Below are 6,027 nucleotides of genomic sequence, written 5' to 3'. Positions count from 1 at the left end.
ATGATGTGGCGTTTAACAATCCTCTCCATAGCTTTCATCACAAGGGCGGTGAGAGCCACAGGTCTAAAATCATTGAGTACCTTGGCTGTGTTTTTCTTAGGAATAGGAATAACTGTTGAGTGTTTCCATAGCTGTGGGACTGTGCAGCTGTTGAGGATTTCCTTGAGCTCCTTGGTGATCCAGGGCTTATTGTTAGGGAAAATTGTAACAGTTTTGGAAGGAATGATGCCGTCTACAGATATAGATGTATGAAGATATCGTGTCAATTTGTTCATTGATGCTGTAGGAAGGGGTTAGGAGGTTGTTCCAATTTGTGGATTCAAAACATCCCTGGAGAGCCAGGATACTGTCTTTGGTCCACTGCTTGATGTTACGCACAACTTTCTTAACTCTTTTTACGATTGGAATGTATGCTGGAACAAGTAGAATGGTGTTATGGTCAGCAGAACCCAAGGGGGGGAGAGCGACAGACCTATATGCATCCGGGACTGACCCAAAGCATTTATCTAGCGTGTAGTGCATGTGATGTACTGCTGAAAGCCTTTAAGGACTTTCCCAGGGGAGCAATGATTAAAATCACCCAAGATGAATTTTGGTGCATCGGGGGAGACACGTTCCAGATTATTCAGAGAATTTATAATGTGTTCTGTTGCAGTGGCAGCATTAGCTTTAGGGTGAATGTATACCAGAATAAAAAATAGCTGGGGGAATTTCCTGGGGAGATAGTAGGGTCGGAGAGAGACGGCCAAAAGTTCGATGTCTGTGGTGCACAGTTTTTCCCTCACCATAATTGTCGAGCACCAGCGTGTGTTTACATACATGCAGACACCGCCGCCATGTTGTTTTCCAGATAGCTCTCCGTCCCTGTCTAGCCTCACAGGGGGGGCAAAGCCATCTATGTGCAGTATCCTGTTACAATCCCTCTTATTCAGCCAAGTTTCCGTGAAAGCGAGAATAGAGGAAGTCCTATATTCATGCAGATGATGGATGTTAGCTTGTAGCTCATCTATGTTATTACGGAGTGAGCGCACATTGGCTAAAACAACAGGAGGAAGCGACCGTTGTTTACATGTCTCACACTTTAGTCTAGCTCTTAATCCGCCTTTTTTCTTAGCCCTTCTGGTTCCTTTCCATTTACGATGAGTGGATTTGTCATGATGGGATGAGTTCCTGCGGCGCAATTCCTCGGGAAACGAGTCTGTGTTTATGGCAAGCTGATTGTTTGTCCCAAGCTGCAGCAGGACGTCTCTGGAGTAAACAATCCGTAGGTCAACTGAGAGATCTGATCCATTGATGGAGATGGTATTCCATGAGAGGAAAGTATACAGCTGAAATAATATCCAGGAAAGTCCGCAGATGTCCATATAAAACTTAAAAACACTAAAAACATGAAGAAATTGCTCTGTGAGCCGGCCGGTCAGCCACATGAGCAGCGACCCGGAGGTCTTAGGGTCTCTTTATTGTGAACAATAAGGAGAAACATCAAACCCACAGTCCAGTGTGTAAAGACCTTAAGTCTTAGTGATATTTCTCTAACACAGCTGAGCACATAAGAAGGGGCAGAGATTATTTAAATTGTGTCACTTTGCATTTAAAGCCATTTCTCAGAGACCCTGACCTTTTGTGAAAGCAGCTCTGAACCTTAGACTGAAAATTCCCAGAAAGGTCCATGAGATGGCGATCAGGATTAGAACAGGACATGGCAACAGTGTGCTCCATTCAGAGAGAAAACAAAGGAAACTTCTTAAAGGGAATTCCTTCTGTAAACTCCAACCTTTGCACTGATAGAAGAATGTAGAAAATGTATTTGCTCTAACCTGCTTCGTGCATTCTGCGCAACCAAAAAATTACTATGAAACAAATTTGAAATCTTAGTTAAAAATTAAAAAAACTAGAGACTTATTTATTAATAGTCTCAGAACAAATTTGTTTCCCACCAGCACTGGTGGAAATATCTCACAAACAGCTGCTGCAGTATAACGAAAGCTCCAATTGTTACACGGCGACATTTAAAATGTGATTTGATTGATTAATGGTTTCAAATAGCTCCTAAAATACACACACAGGATCTGTTTGGCCACTGTTTAACTTTGTTTATTTAAAATGTGCTCAGTTTTAAATGTTTTGTTTTCTCTTTTAGGAATTATTTCAGCATTTGTTAACATCCTTAATCCAAAGTTCATCCTGAAATTTTAAAGATTACAGAGCAGAAACAGGCAGTAAAGTTTATAAAGACAAATTTTTAAAGGAAGAAACAAAGCAAACTTACAACTTCTGCAAACAGAGCAGAAGAAGAAGAAGCTCCACTCTACACCTGGACACTCAACACTGACACAGGTGAGCTGCTTCTAGGAAGGAGGCGGGACTCCACCTGAAGCAGCAGGTGGGAGGGGCTCAGCAGGAGCAGCAGTCTAGTTCATTAAACATCCTTAAAGTTCCTGAATATCAGACTTTTATGTGAAAAGTGAAGTTTCCTCTTTTCTCCTTCTCCCATTTCTTCTCTTTCAAACTCTCCTTTGAGTTTCTTCTAAATTTCACGCACTCAGAGACACATTAACATTGTTCTTCATTCTTTACATTAAATCTGCTCTTTGATTTCCCTCAAACCAACATGTTCAGGAAGCAGTCACAGCTCAACGTCTCAAAGCCTCCTCTGAGCTCTGAATAACACAGACATGTCCTCATGAATAAGATCAGATAAGAGATTTTCATCAGTGTGTGCGTGCAGGACACAGTGTCTCTTCAAATTAAAAATATGCCGTCTGACTGGTCAGACTGAGTCTCAGAGTAAAGTTTATGTGCTGACGTGTGAAGACAGGAAACCTTTTTCTTACACAACAGAAGGAGGGCGAGCTGACAGTCTATATGCTCAGTGTTTGACTGAAGCCACTAAAGCAGACAGCAGTGTGTGTCTGTAATAACTGAATACAGTTGATAGCACAGTGAGTCAGTTAGCCAGAATGGAGAGACCAAACCACTGAACTGACTGCTGACATTCTGTAATACTACTGCTACTACTACTGTTTAGTACTTGTAATATTAATCCCCAAATCATTGAGCTTCTGTGATCTCCCTGTAAGTCTGTAACATGTTAGCCATTAAATGAGTCACAATATGAGAAGGTGAAGAAGCTGCAGCTGTCTGTGTGATCACTGCTGATGAAGGCTGAACACATTCAAGTCTTCATCACTGCTGCAGTCTAGTTTTCAGAAGTGTGTGTTGAGATGATCTCTTTAAAGTTATGAGGGAAACTGCCAAGAAGGTGTTTGCTGTTTCCTCTGAACAGAAGAAAGAGGACAAAGAGACTTCCTGCTGCAGGAACGTATTCAGAGGAAGAGGTCAGCAAAGAAAAGGTGGGACAGACTGAGAGATGAAGAATGTAGACAGGTGTACAGGGAGGAGAGGGGTGGCAAAGGCAAAGCAAAAGGTTTATAGTGAGTTTGTATGAGACACTAAAGAAGAAGAAAAGGACTTGATTGGCCCGGCAGAGAGATCGAGCTGGAAAGGATGTGCAGCAGGTTAGAGTGATTAAGAACAGAGAGAGTGAGAACAGTGAGATGATTCCTGAGGAATGGAGACGAAGTGTACGCTGACTACTTTTTCACAGATCGCATCATAAATATGAGGAATGAATGTGTTCCTATAATCTGATTGGTTGCCTCCTCATCCACAGCCACTCTCTGAAGGAAGGCTCATAGTTTTCACCATTTTTACAGCACCTAATTTCTTCAGGCTGACCTCGTATAAAGTCATGATTCTCTCCACATTTAGCCGACACACAACTGCTACATGTAACAAAGTGATGGCAAAACACACAAGGAAAGAATTAACAGTAGGTGAAAATAATCAGGAAATTCATGGGACTACAGAGAGCGGACAATGTGGCCAAAACAAAATAAGCTGTCAGAGACAAGGAAACACAGGAGGACCGAGGCATTAGCACAGAAACAAAACAGAGAGGCTAAAATGACGAGTGCTGCTGATGATAATCATCATTAACATTAAGACAGGAACCAAAACTCAAATAAATGACTAAGAATCCAAACTGCAGATGAAGCCTCAGACATCAAGCTTTGAATTGTGACTCGTTCCTTCAACACTTTCAGTCTCAGTAACACTCTGATCTCTCTCTTTTATAATATCATTCTGGGTTTATTTCTCACATTTTCCCTCTTCACTGTGACTCCTTCCAGGTGCTTTAACCCCTGTTAGGGATTATTTTTTACTCAGTGAATAAAGGACAAATGTTAAACGGTAAACTCCAGTAAGTAAATTAATAAACAGTGGATCAACCAAGTAATAAACAATTAAATAATCCATTAGACAGAGAGCAACAGACAGAAAGTAGTAGACTAACTTCTCAGTCTCAGTGCATCTTATCTTGAGGTTCAGCTACAGAACGTACAATTAAAACATCACCAATGTCACCATGTTCTGTCATTAATCTGGACAAGATTTCTCTATGACAAATTAAAACATCTGGAAGAGGATGTGCTTTATGACTCCACAGCTGACGAGAGGAATCTGGGCCATGAAAAACCAACTTGAACAAGACTGAATGGTCAACTTGTAGTGCCCAGAGATTGTTTATGTTTAGATAAGAGGAAGTATAAAGATGTTATGGTTAGAGAGGAACACTGGCTCAGAGGGAGAGAGAGTGCAGAGACAGAGGCCTGTCTCATCCTCTGAGTCCCCACATGCAGGTGATTCTTCTGGTTCTTTAATATATTAAATGTCTTACTTTTTTAAATTAAAGTGTTTCAGGTGTCTTCCTTCACAAACAACCTGTTTACCTGTCACCCTTCACAGACAGGCCTGACTTTGACACAATCTCTGCATTTACGAAGTCTCTAAAGAAAACCAATGCACGCTCCAACAGATTTCTAGGAGAGCAGATGAGCAGGGCCAGTATGTACACAAGGTTAAAACAAAGAGCAGAGCAGAGGCTGACCTACTGCAACTGAAGCTGAACGACGGGACAAACGAGTGGATAAACCGGTCCATGCTGGCAGCAGATGAGGAGATAACCAGCAAACCTTTCAGGAGTTGTAATCATCCACTTACAAACACAAGAGGACAAAAAGAAAAAAAGGTAAAAAAAAAAAAATCACAACTTGTTCAAAACCTACTGGATTCATATTTGGTACAGAGTTGTGGAGAGCCCAGAACTAGAGCCAAAACCAACACCATCTTTAATGTATCCAGACTCTGAATTTACAGCCTACATGAATGCAGCGTGGGGAACTCCATGTAATGCATGTTTTTGGGGAGATCACTATCCAATTCAACTCAGTTTTATTTATATAGCGCCAAATCACAACAAACAGTCACCTGAACGTGCTTTGTATTTCAGGTAAAGACCCTACAATAATACAGAGAAAACCCAACAGTCAAAAATGACCCCCTATGAGCAGCACTTGGTGACAGTGGGAAGGAAAAACTTCCTTTTAACAGGAAGAAACCTCCAGCAGAACCAGGCTCAGGGAGGGGGGGTCATCTGCTGTGACCAGTTGGGCTGAGGGGAGAGAAAGACATGCTGTGGAAGAGAGCCAGAGATTAATAACAATTAATGATTAAATGCAGAGTGGAGTATAAACAAAGTAAATAAGGTGAATGAAAAGAAACAGTGCATCATGTGAACCCCCCAGCAGCCTAGGCCTATAGCAGCATAACTAAGTGAGGGTTAAGGGTCACCTGATCCAGCCCTTCATCATAAAGGAAAGTTTTAAGCCTAATCTTAAAAATAGAGAGGGTGTCTGTCTCCTGAATCCAAGCTGGGAGCTGGTTCCACAGAAGAGGGGCCTGAAAGCTGAAGGCTCTGCCTCCCATTCTACTCTTAAGTATCCGAGGAACCACAAGTAAGCCAGCAGTCTGAGAACACATCTGTTGTCCATAGATGTGTTCATTTGATCAGGATATGATCCAGGCACACAGATATTTCACACAACTTTTGACTTTCTCTCAATCCAGTTCCTTGATTATCGCCCACCTGACAAATCCCATATTTTCTCATTATCAGAGATAAAG

This window comes from Archocentrus centrarchus, chromosome 2 (assembly GCF_007364275.1).
Source record: "Archocentrus centrarchus isolate MPI-CPG fArcCen1 chromosome 2, fArcCen1, whole genome shotgun sequence".
Classification (NCBI taxonomy): domain Eukaryota; kingdom Metazoa; phylum Chordata; class Actinopteri; order Cichliformes; family Cichlidae; genus Archocentrus; species Archocentrus centrarchus.
Note: the sequence above shows the minus strand (reverse complement) of the source record.